The sequence below is a fragment of the Octodon degus genome, unplaced genomic scaffold, assembly GCF_000260255.1.
Source record: "Octodon degus isolate 3935 unplaced genomic scaffold, OctDeg1.0 scaffold00081, whole genome shotgun sequence".
NCBI classification, from domain to species: domain Eukaryota; kingdom Metazoa; phylum Chordata; class Mammalia; order Rodentia; family Octodontidae; genus Octodon; species Octodon degus.
In genome coordinates, this window is record NW_004524657.1 from 6,834,953 (window position 1) to 6,856,257 (window position 21,305).

Genomic DNA, 21,305 nt, shown 5'->3' on the forward strand with positions numbered 1-21,305 from the left:
CTCTCCCTCCCTCTCCCTCCCTTTCCCTCTCTCACCTTCTCTCTCCCTCTTTCCTCTCTCCTCTCTCCTCTCTCTCTTTCATGGCATGGTCTCACTATGCAGTTCAGACTGGCCTTGAGCTCATTTTGTAGCCCAGGCTGGTCTTGAACTTGCTCTACCTCAGCTTCCTGAGAGCTGGGATTTCAGGTGTGCTCCAACATACCCAGTTTCCAATATTGCAATGCCCTCATTTTATAAAAAGTGCTTCTACAGGTTCTGAAAGTACTGACAATTTTAAGTCTACTGAATTCTTTAGAATGGAATTATAAAATATAAGCACCTCTTGATTCTCTATTATATTATTTAAAATAAGCCCAAAACAGTATTGTTAAATTAAGGAGTCATATATCACTATATGCTACATAGAATTCTTAAAATAGGATCTATTCTCCTTAACATAAAGACATACATGTAATCACTAAACACACTTTAGTATCCACAGGTAAGAATTTACAAATACATGGGCTGGTGAGATGGCTCAGTGGTCTAAAACACCTACTTAGATACAAGCTTAGCAAAGCATGGGGACCACGGTTCAATCCCCAGCACCACATGCCAGCAGCCCCGCCCCCTGGTGGACTGAGCTGGCCACACACACACACACACACATAAATAAATTTAAAAAAAAAAAAATAAGAATTTACAAATACAGTATTGCAAACACTTATAGGAAGAAAGGTGGGTAGTTGTTATGGCTTGTGTCTAGATGTCCCCCCAAAGCTTCACATGGTATTATGTAGGGCTTTTTGGAGGTGGCTGGATCTAGGACATGTGTTGCTAGGATTAAGAATGTGGTATTGGGACTGACCCATGGTATAATCCTGGGATTGATTCATGGTACGATATTAGGATTTGGGTGTCCTACCCTGAATGTATGTACTACACACTGTAAGGGATAGTAGCCTGGATAGAATATAAGGGACAGAAAGGACCGCTGTTGTTACCTATAGCTTGCTGCTTGCTCCATTACTGCCTTCTGCCTTCTGCCTGACATCACTAGTTTCTCTTCTGCAATGGCCTTCTGCCACACCACCCTTCTTTGGAGCTAGCTACTATGAATTAGATCCTCTACAGACTGAGCTATAGCAGACTTTTCCTTCCTGAAATTCTTTTTTTTTTTTTTTTTTTTTTCCTGTATTAGGAAAGAGTCTACAGGGTGTTCAAGGCCTCACTACTAGATCAGACTCTTGGTGATTCTCCTATTTGCAGCCTCCTATTTAGTGCCTGGGATTACAGGCCTGTGCCACCACGCCCAGTCTCAATCACCATCTCAGCACAGCCCCCTCCCTGAATTTTGGATGTTGAGCATTTGTCTAAGCAATAAGAAAAGTAAATAAGCCAGGAGTCAAAAATTTTATTATTACACATGAGAAAACTCATTGTACTTTATAGCGTAGGACTAGTAACAAGCAAGTGGTTTTTATTGTCTTCTATCCAGGAGAAGTGAGCCTGAGTCTTCTTTGGAGGTGTTTGTGTTTCTTGTTAGAAAAACGCAGCTGTGAGAAACAGTCCCAAAGTACAGCTGCTGTTACTTCTGGTCAAGCCCCAGCTTCCTCAAAGGAACCTTTGCAGATTCCACACAAATATGTTTGTTTTTGTACCCTAGTTTAAATTAATTATTACATGCTTCTGTTTCTGTGCTATCTATAAATGTCACAAAATGTGCTTCTTAGTGTGATAGTCTTGCCCTTGTTGACTTAAGATACTGCCTAATTCCAAGAGATATAATTCACAGCTTGTGGCTTACTTTGTGAGAATGACTCATTGTACATTCCACAATTTGGAGAAGTAGCTTGCCTGTGATGATTTTTTTTTTTTTTTTTTTTTTTTTTCAGAACCAGGGATTGAACTCAGGCCCTTACGCTTGCCAGGGAAGTGCTTAATCCACTGAGCCATCTCCCTGGCCTTGCCTGTGATTTTGAAAGAAGAGTAAATTGAGAACTCTTGCCCTATTGGTTTTACTTAATATTTAGAAAAGTTCGGGTTTAATGTAGTAATCTGACATGTATACATTTGACCAACTGTATTTATAAAATCACAACTATTTACCAGCAATTTCAAACTCTAAAAAATTATATATGGGCTTTATTGTTCAGTTTTAGGCATGCTGATAGTCAGAACCTGATAGTCTCTAAGTAAGCATTTTCGCATAATGCTTCTGTATGTTTAAGATTCCTTGGAATTGTTAACATAAGAATTAACTAAAGTGCTTTTTCTTTATCACAGGCATATTTGAAACTGTAGCTACCATTTCTTTAAAAATTTTAATAACTAGTAAATTGCCAAAACGTTATTTTTAGTGGACAGTTATCGGTGTATTGCCTATAATAGAACATCAGCATCGCCAGAGAACTTGTTAAAAACGAAAATTCCTGGGTCCAATCCAATGGAGAAATTGGAGTGTGATTCATTGGTAGACAACTAACCTAGTTCTCTATATCAGTTTTTGGCTCAATCCCTACCACCAGAAAAGACAAAAAATAACCAAACAAATCTCTGAACATGAGGTATAGCAGTCTATATTTAAACAAGTTCTCCAGGTGTTTCTCTTGTACATCAAAATTTGAGATCCATTACTTTAAGCCATCATAAAAATCACTGTAACATTTTCCCCTTGTTAACTCTCATGCCATAAAAACAAGTGATTTTTGCTAAGAAACAAACATTATTTGACTGGAAGTACATTTTATCTACATTGGATTATGACGTCTACTTTTTTGTTGCACTAGAAAAAAAAAAGCAGAATAACCAGTTTTAACTGATGTGTATTTTCTACTTAAAGAAATTTTTATTGCTATCATTTCTTTCATTCTTCCTATAGAAACCCTGTAGTATCTTTTCACAAGAAAGATTACTATAAGCATAATTATAAAAATAAGAGCCATGTTTGCTAAACTTAATAACTGAATCCCAAAGAACATTTTTGAGTGATAGTTAACTTGTGTTGTCTCTTCCTTTCATAAAGTAATAGTAATACTTACATTAAAACTTTAATTTGCTACCATCATGGCAGGAGAAAGAGCTCAGTTTCTTTTTTTAATTTTATTTGTCCATTTTTGCAGTACACAATGATTACATAATGATTACTTGGGGAGTTGGACATAAGACATCTAATTCATTGTTTAATCCCCTTTCCACCCTTTCTTCTTCATTCTTTCCCTCTCTTCTCTCTTTCCCTTTTGCAAAAGATCTATCTCCTTGTTTCCTATTAACTGTCTTTTATTTCACTCTTTTATTTATGATTTGTGTTTGTCATGTAAAAGAAACCATACTATATTTAAGCTTGTGTGTCTGATTTATTTCACTTACTTAACATTATGGTCTAAAGGTGCATCCATTTTAAAAGACGGCCTTCGGCTGGAAGACCCATCTTATCTGCTACATATTTAGACTTGTATACTTTGCGTTTGTACCATAGTTAAACAGAAGCCTCATGTTGTTGTTTCATGCAATGTATAATCAGTTTTGATGCCAACCACCTTTAAAATAAGTCATTTCAAAGACTGATCATCTCCTAACTACTATTTTTCACCTGCACATTGAGTATTTTGTGTTAGTATATGCTTGTGGTGTGAAATGATCATATTCATCATGTAGGATTTGTACGTGATGTCAGATACCTTAATTTTTTTTGTTCTTATTCCCCTCCTCTCTCCTCTCTCCTCTCTCCTCCCTCCAACACTTCTCCCCTTCCCAGTCCACAAAAGCTCTATTTTCACTTTTCTCTTTCAATTGTTTTTTTTTTTTCTTTGTAGATCCCTTTTGCCTTCTCCCTACACCAAGCCATAGCCCTCAAGCAGTTTCACAGCCCTGACTGCTAAGTAGAATTGCAAGAGCAACAATTGATCCATTGAATCAGAATCACTGGGGATGAATGGTTTTAAAAGTATTTAAGGTGACTCTACTGTACAATGACAGTTGCTAACTTCGAGTTTGCCTGAAAACAACATTAAAATTTTAGAACAGCTTATTCTGCTAAATATTTTGATTATAACTTTATGAAAATATTCCACACCAGTGTGGCTGGTGTTTTACATTTTCCCTTTTTGAGGAATTCATTTCTTACTCTTCTTGTTTAGGGAGAAATGATGAGTTTTACTCTAAAAATAGAATTTTTTAATATATTTGTTGTACATCTGAGAATATGCTTTTCCTAAGTATTTAAAATTTTTTAAATGCTATGTCCGGGGGCCTGCCCCTTAGCTCAGTTGTTTAAGTGCTTGCATAAGCAAAGCAGTCAGGCTCAGGATACTCTGGTTCAGTCCCCAGATCCTCATGCCTTTCCAGACTTGCCCTTAATGCATCCTGAGCCAGCCAAAAAAAATAAATAAATAAAACAATAAAATGCTATGTCCATTCAGTTTCTTTTGCCTTAGTAAAAAGGATTAAGTTGTGACATGCACATATACCAGCTCCTCACAAGGAATGTATTCATTGTTTATCACAAATGTACTAATAAAAACACAAAATTTATTTCCTCTTGTGTCTCAGTTTCCACTTTGTCTCAGCAACAAGACTGTTCCTGTCTCTTCCTCCCTTGCTACCATGGCCCCTCCCTGCCTTCCGCTATACTTCCTTTCAGCCCCAGTACACTCCGAGGTGTGGGCAGATATCCTCAAGCACAGGCTTTCTAGTTCTCAGGAGGAAACAAAGTGCTTTTCCCAGTATTCCTCACACCTCCGTGTTCTGCCAGGTCTGTCTGTCACCTGGGAATCACAACTATGCATGTGGATGACCCATTCCTGACTGGCCAAATAAAAGAAGTTACATATGTCTTTTATTCTCTCAGTGTTTCTCTAGAGACTCCACTAGCAGGAACAGAAGTGGTTTCCTTTTCTTGAAGAGTAATGGACTTCCAACTTGGATTTTAATGGATAACTTAGCTCCAGGTTAGATTCTTGGGCATAAAGGTCACCACTTTTAATATGGTGGGTCATGAATTTAGTCATTGGGTTAGTTAATCACATGGCTGCTATAGTTCAAAAGTACATCTGCATTTGAATAAAATATGATTTGTGTTAGAAAGCTAAACTTGACATTTGGTTTTCCCTAGGTAATAAAATAGCTTTTAATGAATAAATGCGTACAACATTGGAGCATGGAGCATATAGCACAGTTATAGTTCCTTCCTGGCAGTGGTAAGAAATCTTTACCCTGCCACTGTTGCATTTATTTCTCTAAATCTCAACTAGTTAATCTATTAAGACAATTAGCAAAACAACTCAGAGTTTTTTTTTTCAGGACTACAGATGAAAAGGAGAGACAAATCCAGAAGTTATAATTATTTGGACATTAGTATTCTTGTTTATATTGAAATGATGTGATGATTTTTTAAAACACTGGAAGGGTTGCCAACACTGACATAAAAGTGGGAAATAATTAAGGATGACCTATTTTTCCAAGGTCATCTAGATTTTCTTCTGTTATCATTTAGGAGTTTTGTGGTTTTATATTTTACAATTAGATCTATGATCTATTATTGAATTAAATTTTGTGAAGGTATAGATAGATTCCTTGTTTGTTTATTTGCTTCCCATGTGGATATGTAATAGTTCCAGCAACCTTTTTTTTTTTTTTTTTTTTTTTCAGTATTGGGAATTGAACCTAAGAGCCTTCAAACTCCCCAAGCCTCTTTTAGTTTTTATTTTGAGCCAAGATCCTTCTAAGTCACCTATGCTGGGCCTGAACTTGCAGTACAGCTGCCTTGTCTTTCTAGATTGCTGGGTGGCAGTAAGCTACCAGACCTGACTCCCAGAACCAATTTTTAAATAGACTATATTCTCTTCATTAAACTGCCTTTGTTACTTTGTCAAAAAAATCAGATCACTAAGCTTATATTATTCTATTTCGGAGTACTCTGTTTTATTCCACTGATCTATTTGTCTGCTCAGTCTCCAATATCACATATCTTGATAACTATAACTACTCAATTTAGAATGACTCATTCTATGCTACCTTTCTACCTTCTGCCAGAGGATGATACATAAAGAGAACTCACAACAGATGCAGCTTCTCTATCTTGGATCCTAGTCTCTAGAACCATTAAGCAAATGAGCATATATTGTTTATCTTAAAAAAAAAAAAAAAACCACTGGAAGTATGTATAATCAAAATATGTGTTGAAACTTTTAAAATGTATAATCAAAATGTGTTGAAACTTTTAAAATTTTGTTACAATAAATGTCACCTAGCCATTAATGCCTCTCAAAATATTCCCTATTTGCTTCAAACACACCTAGCCCATCATTATTGCCACATTAGGAATCTGCTGTGAAGTCCTGTTTGGGGAGTGCCTCCGTGTCCTGAATTAATTCAAAATCCTTACCTTTCATGGTCATTTTGACTTTAGGGAAGAGTAGAAGTCACACAGTACCAAATGTTTAACCAGGTCATGAGCATATACCATTTTGTTTTTAACAAGCCTGCTTTTTGTTGGATGACACTTGGCAATGGCCGTAATTACACCTTGTAAAGAGTCATGAAAGTGGACTTCCAGAACAGCTTTAGAAATTGGCAAGAATGATGGGATAAGTGTTTTTAAAAATTAAATGTTCACTGTATTTTTCTCATCCCCTTACTTTTGATTCAGCTTTCCCATTTTTATAGCCCTTTCTTTGTGTAGGGAAAAAAAAAAAAAAAAAAACAGGCCCTTTTTTTTTTAAGTACCTGGCACTGAACACATGACCTCTAGCTTGCCAGATGGGCACTGTGCCACTGAGCTATATCTCTGGCCCACAGGTCCTTCTTATATCTGTACTTTTAACAGTACCTATTTCCTTGTTTAAATAGTCTACACTTTTTAAAAGTCAGAATGATATTTATTATCCACAAGGCTGAAGTCCAAAATATGATGTCTATTTCTATGGATCATTGCAACCGTTTAGTATGGAACCTCATAAAATTTTTAATAAAAATCACTGGAGAATTGGGAGCATTAGCTAACCCATTTTTTACTTTTTAGAATTTTACATATAGTAAAACTCACCTTTTGTGCTTAGTCCTATGATTCAGACAGCTTTTTATCACCACTCTAATCAGAGTACGGAGCAACCTCATCACCTTAAAGAGTTTTCTCATGCTGGCTGTTTTAATCAGTTTCCCCATTCTGAAACCTTGGCAAAAACTGCTCTATTTTCTGGTTCTTTTATTTCACTTTTTCCTGAATGTCTTATAAGTAGAATCACAGCATTGTGTATCCAGTTTCTTTCACATATAAGTAGTGGTGTGTACCAGTAGTATCCCCTCGCCATTGTTTAATTTTCCATCCTATACATGTGCCACACTTTGCTGTCTACTACACAGTTAAAGGACAATGTGCTTCTTCACTGTTTTGTCAATTATAAATAAAATCCCTATGAAGATTCAGATCAGGTTTATTTAAGTAAATGTTTAACAATATAAGGAAGTACCTGCTTTCTAAAGTAGCTGTAGTATTTGCATTGCATTCCCACTAGCGTGTATGAAAATTTAAATTTCTCTGTAACTTCCCTACGCTAGTGGTGGGGGCCAGGTGTTTTGTTTTGTTAGCTGGCTGTGTTTTATTTCTTTTGTTAACATTTTTGTGGAAAGAAGAACTTAACACTAATTTTTTTTCAACTTTTTTCCTCTTTCTCTTTTCTTAAATTCTTATAACCTTTTTTTTTTTCTTTTTCCAATTTTGCATACATATATCTGGTATCTAAGCAACTAAGTTGAAGATAATACTGTGCAGTACAACAGATACTGTGGAATTCATATTATTTTGTTTAGTGAAAGTCTGTATCATTTCTTTTTTTAAGATTGATTGGGGCCAGGGAGATGGCTCAGTAGAATAAGCGCTTGCCTGGCAAGCACAAGGGCCTGAGTTCAATCCCCGGTTCCGCAAAAAAAAAAAAAAAAAAGATTGATTGATTGAGGGGCCGGAGAGATGACTCAGTAGAATAAGTGCTTACCAGTTCTGAAAAAAAAAAAAAAAAATTGATTGATTGATTGATTGATTGATTTGGTACAGGGTCTTGCTACACAACTCGGACTCATAGTGATCCTCCTGTCTCAGCCTCCCCAGTGCTGGGATTACAGGTGTGTGCCACTGCGCCCAGTTTCAGTAGCCAGCATGGCACAGGGCCGGCACAGCACGTGACCAGGGATCAAACCCAGGTCCTTGCACTTAACCAGGCAGGTGCTTCAACTTCCAAGCTATCTCCCCAGTTCTTCTGCATCATTTATAATTTTTTTATTGTTACTATCTTGTGTTCTGTTTAATACAATAAAGTAAAAGTGGCATCTCATGATTTTTAGCCTCCATTTTTCCCTAAAGACCCATTTAGGACTGAGCACCTTTTTCTGTACTTACTGACAATTCACATATATTCTTTAGCATTTGCTCAATCTTGTGTCTTTTTTTTTTTTTGCGGAACTGGGGATTGAACTCAAGCCCTTGGGCTTGCCAGGCAAGAGCTTATTCTACTGAGCCATCTCCCCAGCCCCTCCTGTGTCTTTTAAAATTGATTTTTTACTGTTTAGAAATTTTATTATAATTCAGAATACAAATCTTCATATATATGAATTGCAAAGATTTTCTCTCCAATCTATGATTTGCCTTTTTATTTTCTTAAGTGTGTTTCACAGAGAAATCTTTTGTTTGGTAAAGTCTGGTTTACCTATTTGTCATATTAAGTAATTATTGCCTAACTACAGGTAACAAAATTTTTCTGTTTTCAATTAGAAACTTTTTATTTAATTTCAATGAGTTTTTTTTTAATGAGAATTTATAGTTTTGTAGGACAGTAGAGGCAGCAAAGGAGAGTGGTATGTTCCCTGAACAGCCATCATCTAAATCAAAAGCTTGATTTGATATGGAAAAAGTAGTCTTATGTCTGAAATGAGTATAGATTTTTGGTATAACTGACATATTGACACCTTGTTCCCCTAAAGTTAAAAATAGTACAATGGAATAAGTTCTTATTTCCAAAGGAATTACATCAAAAGTATAGCTAATACATGAGCAAATATCTTTCTGGTAATACATTTCTAAAACCTAAATCATTTCTTACATGCAAAATACTTGTATTTGTGGAAAATAAATATTATGCTCTTTGGTAATTCATAATAAGTTGCCAAGAAATGGTTAGATTTTAAAAATTAGAGCATACTAGTTTTCTAGATGTCTTTCATAGTCATGAAGGTCTTGCTGCCTCTCTCTTGTGCTGTATAATCATCTCCTCTTTCTTTGTCTACTACTTCTGCTAGCCTCCTATTTACCTTTTTAATCCTGACTGGTATCTTCATGTCCTTTCGCCTTGGAATTTCTATTTTCATCTGGCCCACTTCTTTCATCCTTTAACTCTCTATAATATGAAACCAATTTCTTTTCTCTCAATAGTATTTATTAAATGAGATCTATTTTCCCCTTTTGTGATGTCAGCATTTACAAAAATTTAGACTCAGAAATATTTTTTAAAAGTAGCAGTCAAGTCACTGTTACTGTGTCAATCACATATGATTTATATGTTTGAAAGAAAGTAACCTTTAATGAAATAAAGACATTGGCCATCTCAGCTCTGTAAAGTACCAGTAGAAAGTAGCAAGCATCATGTTATCCATTTCCCTGCCAATAAAGTTTCTCAGATTTAAAAAAGAAAATACATAGTGTAATTAACAGATGTCCAGCTAGAACTGTTTTGCTAATACATTTCAGTGTCCAAGTTGTTTCTAGTGACTTAAATATGTATGATAACTTTACTGATTTGCTTTCTAGTTTTCTGACTGTATTTTCCCTATAAGACTGATTTTATGAGATAATGTTTTGTTGGATTTTCCCAAATGTGAGTTCAAAAACTGAACAATCTGAGGAAATTTATTGCTCTTCCCATTCTTTCCTATTAAAAATAGCTAATATTCTTCAAAATTAAATTTCTTTAAGTTTTACTAGCTCTATATAGGTGATTTACTTAATTAAAAACCTTAAAGAATAAGTAGAAGTGAAGCTATGAAGATTTTTTTGTATTTACCTAAAATGAGGTCAAAGCCTTGTGTCAAGCAAAAAACATAGGAAGCAGAAATATTTCTAAAACAGTAAGTTGTGCTTTTGCTTAACAATATGGAGTTCTATATTCCTCACAATAGTTCTTTACATGGTATTTGATGATTACCATTGTGCTGGTGTCTTTTTAGGGGAAGGTATCTTGGAGAGCAGCATAATATAAACGCAAATTTCATTAAACACTATATAACCTCAAGAACTCATTGTTCCCTAATAATGTGGAAGAGAAAACAGATACCCAATATGTAACTGAGGAAAATTTAGAGGTTTGTATTTTGGTTGTTTTCAGTGCTGGGAATTGAGGTCCGTGTGTATACTAGGAAAATGCTCTACCCCTACCCTGCCTTCCCAGCCCAAAGGACAGTCTTTTTAAGTAGCATACTGTAGTAGGAGCAACTGGATTCTAGTCCCCATTTTCTCACCTACTGCTGGTTAACACACCAGGAGTAAGTCATCATTACGTTTCTTTGTTTCTGGGTTTTATTTTGTTTTGTTTTGTTTTTGTTTGTTTGTTTTTGACTGTAGGAATTGAATTAGGTGATCCCTAAGGTTCCTTCCATCTCTGAACAATTAAAAAAGGTAGAAATTATACACTTACCTTTTTTTCTCATTTCCACCACAAAGCAAACCAATTTTTCTCCTCAAGGGTCTCTAGGCACAGAAAGCCTTATTCACATTTTCTCAGAGCTTACTGCTTCACTGTTTTGTGTTTGTGGCTACACCATTTGACCTCCCTCTGTGGAGGGCTACCTCAGGGCAGCTGCTCCCTGGACTGCGAAACAACGTAATTGCCATTTTTAGTAAGACCCCAGGGCACTTTGCCTACATGGATCTGTGATCCAGCTGTTTGCTATTGTTTTTTTTTTTCCAAAAATTCAAATTTAATTGTTCTGCTCTACTAAGTCTTTAAGATAGTCAAGGGAACATGAGCTCACTGGAAGTAATTGATAACACCTTTAGGAAAAGTCCAACTGGGAATGCAAGCATGGATATGAGGCTGACCATGCTTCTTTAGGGAAGAGACTATTCCTCTACCTTGTAACATTTCCTAATAAAGTTAGAGAATGCATTTCCATCTCAGATTTTCTGAGTCATAGGCTTTGGGAACAAGGCAAAGCCATTAGGATGTATGCCTGGCTCAAGCCCTCCCAAATGGTAGGACTTATCCCCTGACTGAACATTTTCTCTTCATCACTAACCTCTGCTTCTCCAATCCTTGCTGACCATCCTAGGTTTGCAGTATGATCTCTAGCATTTTCCACCTGCCTCACTCTGAGCATGAGGTATATAAGAAAGAACTTGCTTACATATTTGGCCCAAATGCTAAGAAAAACTTCTGGTACAGCTGCGCAACTTGTCTCCCTCCACTGTCGCAGGAGCTCCGTGCAGGTGTGCCAGTGCTGACAGGTGGCCCAACCTAGGAATGCAGTGTCTGTAATCCTTGCCTGAGCTTGCTTACTTCATTCCATCCCATGTACACTGCGATTAATTTTAAGAAAACTTGAACTTAGTAAGAATCTACACTTTTACAAAGCAACTTGACTTACAAGTAATTTTAACCCTAGATCATTTAGAAAATGTTATTTGGGACCTCTGTCTTACCCTAAGGGTTCTTTAAGGTTCTGTAGAAAGCCACCCTTTTTCCCAATGCAAAAATTAAAAAAAACAAAAACAAAAATGTGGAATCTGATTGGAAATACCTTGTGTTTTATAAGAAAAGAAGCATTGTTAGAAGTGGAGTCATAGGGAAGATTATCCAGTTTTAAAAACAGTATTCAAAGGCTTAGTTTCTACCTTATTCCCAAATAATAAACATCGCAAGTTATTCTGTCACTGGAAATAGCTCTGATCTAACTGAGTGCAATCTTTGAAAGAGAATAAAAATAATATTGGAAAACTATCCCGTTCATTCCCTAGCAGTAACATTAGACATAAGTAAAACATATCTTTCTAAATATCTTCCAATATTTTCTGTAAGATAGAATTCTTTCCTTGGTATCTCTTCTTGTGATTCAGAGGTGTATTGACTAGATGTCATACCTAAGGAAATATTAGTTGAAGCTTTAAAGGCAAGATAGCATAGCCATAGTGGTTAAGAGCTCAAGTTTTACAGCCATATTCCTTGGGCTGTCATCTTAATCCTGACCTCTACTAGCTTTGTGTTCTAGGCAACTTGTTGACTTTTTCTGAATCTTATTTGTGCCATATCTGTTAAGCAAGGATGAAGATATAAATGTCTACCTCACATGGTTGTTATGAGTAGTGGTTTTCAAAAAATGTGTGTCCAAAAGAATTCATAAAAACTAATTCCTCACACATTTTTAAAGTTGTGTCTAAGTTACTTTGCTCTCATTAATGAGTCGAAATAGCCTACACTCAAAGTTAGAGGAGGGAAATTTTATTTTTGCTCAGTTTGCATAGGTTTCAGTATGTCTTGGCTGGCTTCAAGGCATGGTGGCATGGCAGAAGAGAAACAGGTCATGACAAGCAGAAGGCAGAAAGCAGGGAAGTTGTGGAGTAGCAAGCTACTAAAGCAGCCCTCTTTCTGTCCCTTATATTCTACCCAGGCTACCCACCCTTAGGGCAGGTAGCACTCACACCAAAGGTGAGGCACCCTTAATTCTAGCATTACATCCTGAATCAATCCCAGTATCACACACCTTAGATCCAGCCACCTCTAAAAAGCCCCACCTGTGACTGTCAGGCATAGGGTGTGGCATCTAGATATCAGCCATAACATTTGGATCTAAGAGCTTCATCATGGGTACAAAGGGTTTAAAAAAAAAATTGTTAATAAGTGATAAAAGAGTATTTTAAAACGTAATTACATAAAATTTGATTGTGATTGAAGTAGTTATGTTGAAAATATCTGATTAATGCATGTAGGTACCCCTGAAAACTAGTTTTTCCAGTCATGGCATGGTTTGGATTTCAGGAACTTTGTATACAAGACAATAAATAATGGTGCATAAGACAGTTAACTGTAGTAAGATTTGTGTTGGATGAGGAGTTTGCCTGTTAGTAAAATAGAAAGGGAAATATGAATGCAGGCGAGTTCTCAGTTAGCTAAATAAATTAAGTACAAGTGGAAGTGAAGGGCTAGGAATATAGCTCAGCAGCACAGCACCTGCCTGGCAAGCACAAGGTCCTGAGTTTGATTTCAGGTACCAAAAAAATATAAAAAATGGAAATTAAGGTCTGAAGATTGTCTTACATAGCCTTGCATGTGTACCGTTAGCAGGTATTTTAAAGACCGATTCAAAAACCACCAGTTGTGAGGATTGAGTCAATATATGTTAAGCTCTTAGAACAATACTTGATACACAGTAAGCACTGAGAAGAAATGTGTCCTTACTTTAGGTTCCTTCTTCAGAATGAATGTGCCGGATACTGGACTTAGCCTTTTTATGCATTTATTTCTCACAAGACCCTAAAAGCAATTACTGTTACCTAGACTTTACAGGTGGGATCGTAAGGCACAGAGAGACCACATGCATTATTTAGGGTCACACAGAAAGTTCACCTTAGAATCATTGAACCCAGATGTATCTGGCTGCAGAGCTGTGCTTTCACACATTCCATATGTCTTCAGGGAAGGGCTTAGAGGAAGCAGAAAAGAAGGGAAGAATCAGTAGGCAGAATACAGAGTTTATACAAGAATGAAAATTCAGTAGGCAAGAGGACTATTGAATTTTCACTGATGTCTGAGAATGTCAAAGATGTGAAAACTAGCCCCACTGATCTCTCCAAGGAGGCCAAGGCCTCAAGAAATGATTGCCTTTCTGCAGGCGTGGGCAGCATTCTCTGAAGAAAACTCCTGCTGACTGTGCTTTCAAAGAATTCTAGGCAGTTAGAGAGGAACACCAGCATTTCCTAGTTCTTCCATCCCTGATAGTGATCGGTGGAAGCAGAGCTTTCAGAAGTATCAGTGGCCGCCCCTTCAGCCCCAGTACATGGACAATAGAGAAGGAAACGTCAGATGGCACCAACATCTCACTTGCGTGTAGGGTGGAAGCTTATACAACTGGTGGTTCCAAATGAAATTCTCAGTAGACAGGTGAAAAGCACACACGTAAGTCAGCTGCTCCTGAGTAGTGGTTGCTTGTTACTGAATAGCCAGTAATTGAGACAGTGTTGTGCAGAGACCAAGCAGGATTTAGTCCCTCCTCATCAGCTTGGTTTAGCCAATGTCCTACTTCTCTTTATTCTGACATAGTTAATACTACAGCTAAAACAGAAGCTTCCTGGGGGCTGGGGAGATAGCTCAGTGGAATAAGTGCTTGCCTGGCAAGCACAAGGGCCTGAGTTCAATCCCCGGTTCCGCAAAAAAAAAAAAAAAAAAAAAAAAAAAAAAACTGAAGCTTCCTGCTGCCTAATGGAGAAGAAACTACAGCACAGGCCATAGTTAGACTTTTCTGAGAGGAAGCTTTAATATTTGACAGGAAGTGCAATCTAGCTCTATAGCCAGTCGAGTGGCACCAGGTCAAGGAGCAAGCAATTGGAAAAGTTATGGCTGTCACAATCTTTCTGTCAATGAAATGTTCCATTGGGATCCTTGATTATGTAAAAAATAAATATGCCCTTCAAAGTTACAAATGTGCTGTCTGACCCAGTGTGTCACAAGAGGGGTTGGAGTGGTGAGAGTATGAGCAATTGTTCTCAAAAAGGGCAGGGATGAGGATATAGCTCAGTGGCACCATGCCTGCCTAGCAAGCACAAGGTCCTGAGTTTGATTCCTAGTACATAAATAAATAAACAAATAAAGCTTTTAAAAAAAAAAAGACAAAAGTAAGTAGCAAGGAGTAGTTATAAAGGGTTCACATGTGTAAGATGTTCACAAAGGACACAAGATTCTTGTTTCAAATGAGATTTGTGCTTCTCCACAGATGTAAGGTTTTTTTTTTCTCCTTTGACTCACCTCAGCAATTGATTTATACCACTTTTGTGGTAGATATTTAATGTTCCATTATTATTTTATAGTTTCTCTTGCTTCCTGTACTAAGATGATACTTTATGACAGCAAGAGCAGTGCTGGAGTCTGTATCTTCCTCCAGGCCTTTCAATGGCTGCTCAGTGTTTGACTAAATGTATGAATCGAAGAACACTGATTCTCCTGAATTTGTTGGCTCATTATGAGCTCATCGAAGATGACAATTTGCAATTTTGAAAGGAGAAAGATGGCAGCTTTCTCCTTTTGGGCAGGATCAAGGACTATATTATATTTAAAATATTTTTAAATGCTTTGAGTGTGTAAGCAAGAAATATTCTGTTTAGGAAATGTTGCTAAGACCTCTCATCAAAAATAGTCTTTCCAGGCTGGGGAAATGGCTCAGTAGAATGAACACTTTCTTGGCAAGGGCAAGGTCCTGAGTTCAATCCCCAGTGCCAGGAAGGAAGGAAGGAGGGAAGGAAGGAAGGGAGGAAGGAAGGAAGGGAGTCTAAGTGTGAGGGCCCTTATTGTGACTAAAATTCCAAAATCTTGAAGGGTTGGAATCCTTAGATCTTGTATTGGATTTTAAAAAGAAGTTGTCTACATTGATTGGACAGATTATAGCAACCCTCCTGAGTACCGAATAAAAAAGGAGAATGGACACTAAAGGGCAAAAGTTGAGATGGGAAAGTACAGATAACAATTTAGGAACCCTAGAGCAGTCATTTCCAGTGGCTATCACAAACTGCCCCCCCCAGGAAACTCAATCAAAAAGTCATTGAGTTTGGCCTAATTGGCCTGGTAATAAATATGTTGGTTCAAAGAACAAATTGTTGCATTAAGATAAGTCCATCTGGGGCTGGTGAGATAGCTCAGCAGATGAAAGCACCTGCTTAGGCAAGATTAGGTAAGCACAGGGACCTCAGGGTGGGCTGAGCCAGCCAGAGTCCAGGCGTAGTGGGGCACACCTATAATCCCAGAGCTGAGGAACCTGGAAGCAGGAGGATCACCATGAGTCTGAGCTACATAGCTGCATAGTGAGACCCTGCAACAACCAAATACATTAAAAAAAAAAAAAAAAGATAAATCCATCTGTTACCATAAAGAAAGGAGTCTTACACCCTACATTTTGGTGCTATTATCAGTGATAAGGAAAGATTAGCCCTTATAAGAACCATGAACACAATTCAGTCATATTAATGCAGAGGTTTTTAATTAGTAGAAGCGTCCACTTACACCTCTTATTTTCTTAATTTCTGCTCCGAGGCCATGTTACCACATTGGAGTTTCTGGCTATCCTCTGGAAGTGGCTTTTCATTTCCCTGAAGTAAAGTCAGCTGGTGTCTGTGTATGTTTGAGCTGCTTAGGACAGGCTGTGGTGAGACCAGCTCACTACCACCCCTATCCCAGTCATGCAGAATTGCAGGGTGGGAACTGCAAAGCAGCTCGCTGAGGCAAAGCATTTAGACTGGCTAAAGGTTCCTTTGCTGGACTACTTGCCCTTACCTCTGCCCAGTCAAAAAAAAAAAAAAAAAAAAAAAAAACCAGCCGATATGACATAATTGTGGTCACACAAAGCCTGCTAACTGCATCAGTTGTCTTCTATTTCTTTGTTCAAGAACTCTGATATGCTCTTTAATAAGAAATTTGAACTACATTTTGTTTGAGATACTCCAGGGAGGTGTAGCAATGAGGTTACCATTTTACAAACTTGTAACCAAAACAGTTAGCAGTTTACAACTTAATTTAAAGAACAATGACTTGGAGTACAGGCCTGTGTTCTCAAGACCCTGAGGACAGTGACCAAGGCAGAGAAAAATCTACTACAGAGCCAGCCAGCCAAGGTTTGCTTTGCATGGCCAAGGATCCAGATGCTGGAGTTGAGGGCCTCTTCTCATTTTATAGGAATGCATTGAGTTTGGCATTGTTGTTTGGTGATTTGTACCAGCTTGCTAGTTTTTGACAGGTAAAGAGCAATTACAGGAAAGTGGGGATAAAAACAATCACATGTGAGGGCCAGCCAATAGCTCAGTGGATTAAAGCATCTCCTTAGACAGACACAGGAGCCAGGAGGTTGACCCCTGGGACAGCTCCACCTGTAGGGTGCACTGAGAGGGCCATTGAGACTGGGCATGGTGGCACATGCTTGTAATCCCAGCACTTGGTAGGCTGTGAACAGGAGGATCACTATGAGTCCAGTCTATACAGTGAGACCCTGTAGACCCTGTCCTAAATTAATGAAATAAAATAAAAAACAGTCATATGTGTTATTTTCCCTTATCCCAGAGACTGGCTGAGAACCATTTACTGCTGAGCTGCTTCTCTGTCCCACCACTGCCCTATTTTTTCCTCACTCTGTTTTCCTGTCTTTCTAATTTCTTCTCTCTATAACAACCAGAACTAAACCTGTTCTTTCATGCTAATCATTCCATTAAAATGTCAGCCTTTATTTCACTTTCTCTTCATAATCAGATTTATGTTTAACAATTCTGGAAATACGGCCATTTTCACTATATTGTTTCCAACCCACAAACAAGGGATACCTTTTCATTTTCTGATATCTTCTTTGATCTCTTTTTTCAGAGTAATATAGTTTTCAATGTAAAAATCTTTTACTTCCTTTATTAAATTAATTCCTAAGTGTTCCATTCTTTTGGATGCTGTTGTGAAAGGCGTTTGCCTAATTTCTCTCTGAGTGAGTTTGTTAGTTGTGTATAGGAATGTTACTGATTTTTGAGTGTGGGCTTTGTATATGGCTATACTATTGAATTTGTTTATTAAATCTAAAGTCTTTTGGTGCAGTTTTTGGGTCTCCTATGTAGAGTATCATTTCTTCCATGAATAATGATACTTTAACATCTTCCTTTCCTGTCCGTATTCTTTTTATTTCTTTCTCTTGTCTAATTGCTCTGTCTAATGTTTCTAGAACTATATTGAATAAGAGTGGTGACAGTGGACATCCTTGTCTTGTTCCTGATTTTAGAGTGAAAGCTTTCATTTTTTGTCCATTTAGTGTGATACTGGTTTTTTGTTTATCATAGATGGTTTTTATCAGATTGAGATAAAGAACATCTATTCCAGTTTTCTGCAGAATTTTTATCATGAATGGGTGTTGGACTTTGTCAAATGCTTCTGCATCTGTAGAGATGATCATAATTTTTGTGTTTGGCTCTGTTAATATGGTACATTATATTTATTGATTTGTATATGTTGAACTATCCCTGCATCCCTGGGATGAATCCTACTTGGTCACGGTGTATAATCTTCTCCACGATTTGCTGCATTCTTTTTACCAGTATTTTCATTGGGAATTTTTGCATCTGTGTTCATTAGGGAGATTAGCCTGTGGTTCTCTTTTTGGGTTGGATCTTTCTCTGGTTTGGGTATCAGGGTAATGCTTGCTTCTAGGAATGAATTTGGGAGTATTGTTTCCCTTTCAATTTCATTAAAGAGTTTGAAAAGTAGTGGCATTAGGTCTTCTCTAAATTTTGTAGAATTCAGCTGTGAATTCATCAGAGCCTGGGTTTTTCTTTGTTGGTAGGCATTTAATTACATCTTCAGTTTCATTGACTGATATTGATTTAGAGTGTTTATTTAGAATGTTTATATTTTCTTCATTAAGCTTTAGTAATTCATTAGAAATCTGTTTATTACTTCTGTGTTTACCATCTTATTAAAGTACAGGTTCTGGGGCTGGGAAGATAGCTCAGTGGTCTAAGCACCTGCCTGGTAAGCACAAGGACCCAAGTTCAATCCCCAGTACTGCATGGTGTGCCAGCCCCAGAACCCTGAGTGCACTGTGCCTCCTCAAAACCAGGCATGGTAGCGTACACCTGTAATCTGAGTGCTGGCAAACCTGAGACAAAAAATATCACTACAAGTCTGAACTGTGTTGTGAGACCCTGTAACAAAAAGAAAGGGAAAAAAAAAAAGAATACAAGTTCTGGAAGTAGATATTGATGATCTTCTGGATTTTTGCAGGATCTGTTATGATTTCCTTTCCATTCCTAATTGAATGGATTTCATTTAATGTAATCTCAATCAAAATTCCAATAGTATATCTCAAAGAATTAGAGCAAACAATCTTAGAATTCACTCGGAACTAGAAGAGAGATAGAATAGCTAATGCAATTCTAGGCAACAAAATCAAAGCCATGGATATCACAATTCCTGACTTGAAATTATAGTGCAAAGCTACTGTGACATAAACAAGTATGATACTGTAAAAAAAAAAAAAAAAAAATGGAGGATCAATGAAAGAGATTAGAAGCTGTAGAAACAACGCGAAATATACCTATCCACCTTATTTTTGACAAAGAAACCAAACACCTCGCTGGAAGAAAGATCACCTTTTCAATAAATGATGTTAGAAAAACTGGCTCTCTACATGCCCAAGATTAAAAGTAGACCTGTATGTTTCACCATGCACTAAATTAACATTGAAATGTATCAAAGACCTAAATATTAGAACAGAAGTACTTAATGTGCTGGAAATGTGATATTTGAATGCATGTCTAATTTATTTTACTTGAGTATGGTCTCAAGGTGTATACATTTAGCTTTAAATGTCTCCAGTTTATCTTTCTTTATGACAGAGTAGTACTCCATTGCAACCTGCCCTCCACCAAAATCACCACATTTTCTTTATTCATTCATCAGTTGATGAGCATTTGGGTTGTTTCCAATATTTAGCTATTACACACTGTGCTGCTATACATGGATGTGTACATATTGCTGTAGTGCGATGCTTTTAATTCTTTTGGGAAGATGTCAAGAAGGGGAATAAATGAAAAATAAAAAATATAATTCCTGTTTCTAGAATGCTTAATTTACAAATTATTTCTTTTATAGTTAGCTATAGATATTGTTAGCATTGTCTTGGAAAAGTGTTTATAAGAATTATTTCAGTCTCATAAACTTTTCTCTAAGACTAAACAAGTATTTATGCCTGTATTTTTAACCTGTTTCTAAGGGTTGTTTAGTAGAGAATATGGTCCTCCACCAAAGGTTAAAACTGGAAGTCCATAACTGAAGCAGACCAATGCTTTTTTTTTTTTTTTTTTTTTTTGGTACCAGGGATTGAACTCAGGACTTGTGCTTGCTGGGCAGGTGCTTATTCTACTGAGCTATCTCCTTGGCTGACCAATGGTTTTGATTTGGCAGTGGTAACATTCAGCTCCCAAGTACATGAAAAGTAGATGGATTATAGGAATGTAGACTATTAATAGTGTTTTTGACACATGTCTAGACTCGTAGGCACAACTCTGTCCCACAGCATCTGATGGTGAAAAGGTCTAAAAATGAATAACTTGTAAAACAATTTTTCCTGAGTTTTCAGTAAACAAAGGAAGCTCATTGATACACAAAACATGACATAAAAAACAGTGAGTTTTGAAGTCAGCTTATTTTCCAGAAAAGCATTTCTCTCAGATTGACTAGAGTTTATATCTAACATTTTCATGATTGATAAATAAGACTTTTTAAAATGTTAACATATTCTAGGACAAAAGGGTGGTACAGTAATTATTGATCAAGGTAGTTAAAGGGTTGTAAGATTAACCAGTTTTTTCCTGAAACTTGGCATTTCTCATGTATCCTTTAAGTAGTACTGACAAGGTATTTCCTGGAGATTAATATGAGGCTGCATTAATGGGCTAGAGGATCATTAATCCCATACACAAAGGTGAGTTTTGAAAGGAGAAATGAAAAACAACTGCTAGGCCAAGGGGATTTGATCCCTGAAGACTTTTCAGAAGGTTAGTTACCTTTCCAGAGGCCCATCCCAACTACTGTTCTCACTGCCCTTTTTCCACAACACATACCTCAGCCTCAGCTTCTTTGGATGCACTTAGTTTTGTGAAAACACTATGTAATCTGCCCTTTCATCAAATAAAATCTTTTTTGAGACAGGATCTCACTGTGTAGTTCAGGCTGGCCTTGAGCTCACTGTATAGCCCAGGTATATCAGTGAGCTTCCTTTGTTCACTGAAAACTCAGGAAAAATCATTGTTTTAAAAGTCATTCATTTTCAGGGGCGGGGCAGTGACGTCCTTGGCGTGGCTGCAGGGGAGGCCGCGGCCGGGAAAATGGTGGACCAAAAGGCGGGAGAGGAGAAGCCTGAGAAGTCGAAGCGAGCTGGAGCCGCCGGAGGACCTGAAGAAGCAGCAGAAAAACCTGTGAAAACTAAGACTGTTTCTTCCAGTAATGGAGGGGAAAGTTCCAGTCGCAGCGCTGAGAAGCGATCAGCTGAAGAAGAAGCTGCAGACCTCCCAACAAAGCCTACAAAGATCTCCAAGTTTGGATTTGCCATAGGTA

General features: G+C 37.3%; 2 protein-coding genes across 4 annotated transcripts in view; one reads left to right on the forward strand and one right to left on the reverse strand.

The window, feature by feature from the left end:
- The window catches only part of Cmss1 (cms1 ribosomal small subunit homolog (yeast)), a 427,095-nt gene that overhangs the window by 307,338 nt on the left and 98,452 nt on the right, over positions 1 to 21,305 (forward strand). The window lies entirely within an intron of this gene.
- Positions 1 to 21,305, reverse strand: part of Filip1l (filamin A interacting protein 1 like) — a 311,808-nt gene that overhangs the window by 275,126 nt on the left and 15,377 nt on the right. For 2 of the 3 annotated variants that reach the window (XM_023721224.1, XM_023721223.1), the window contains exon 2: positions 7,971 to 7,975. The exons of the other annotated variant lie outside the window; for it this stretch is intronic. The gene's annotated coding sequence lies outside the window, so the exon portion shown is untranslated. The remainder of the gene's footprint in view (positions 1 to 7,970; positions 7,976 to 21,305) is intronic. 3 annotated transcript variants of the gene reach the window in all.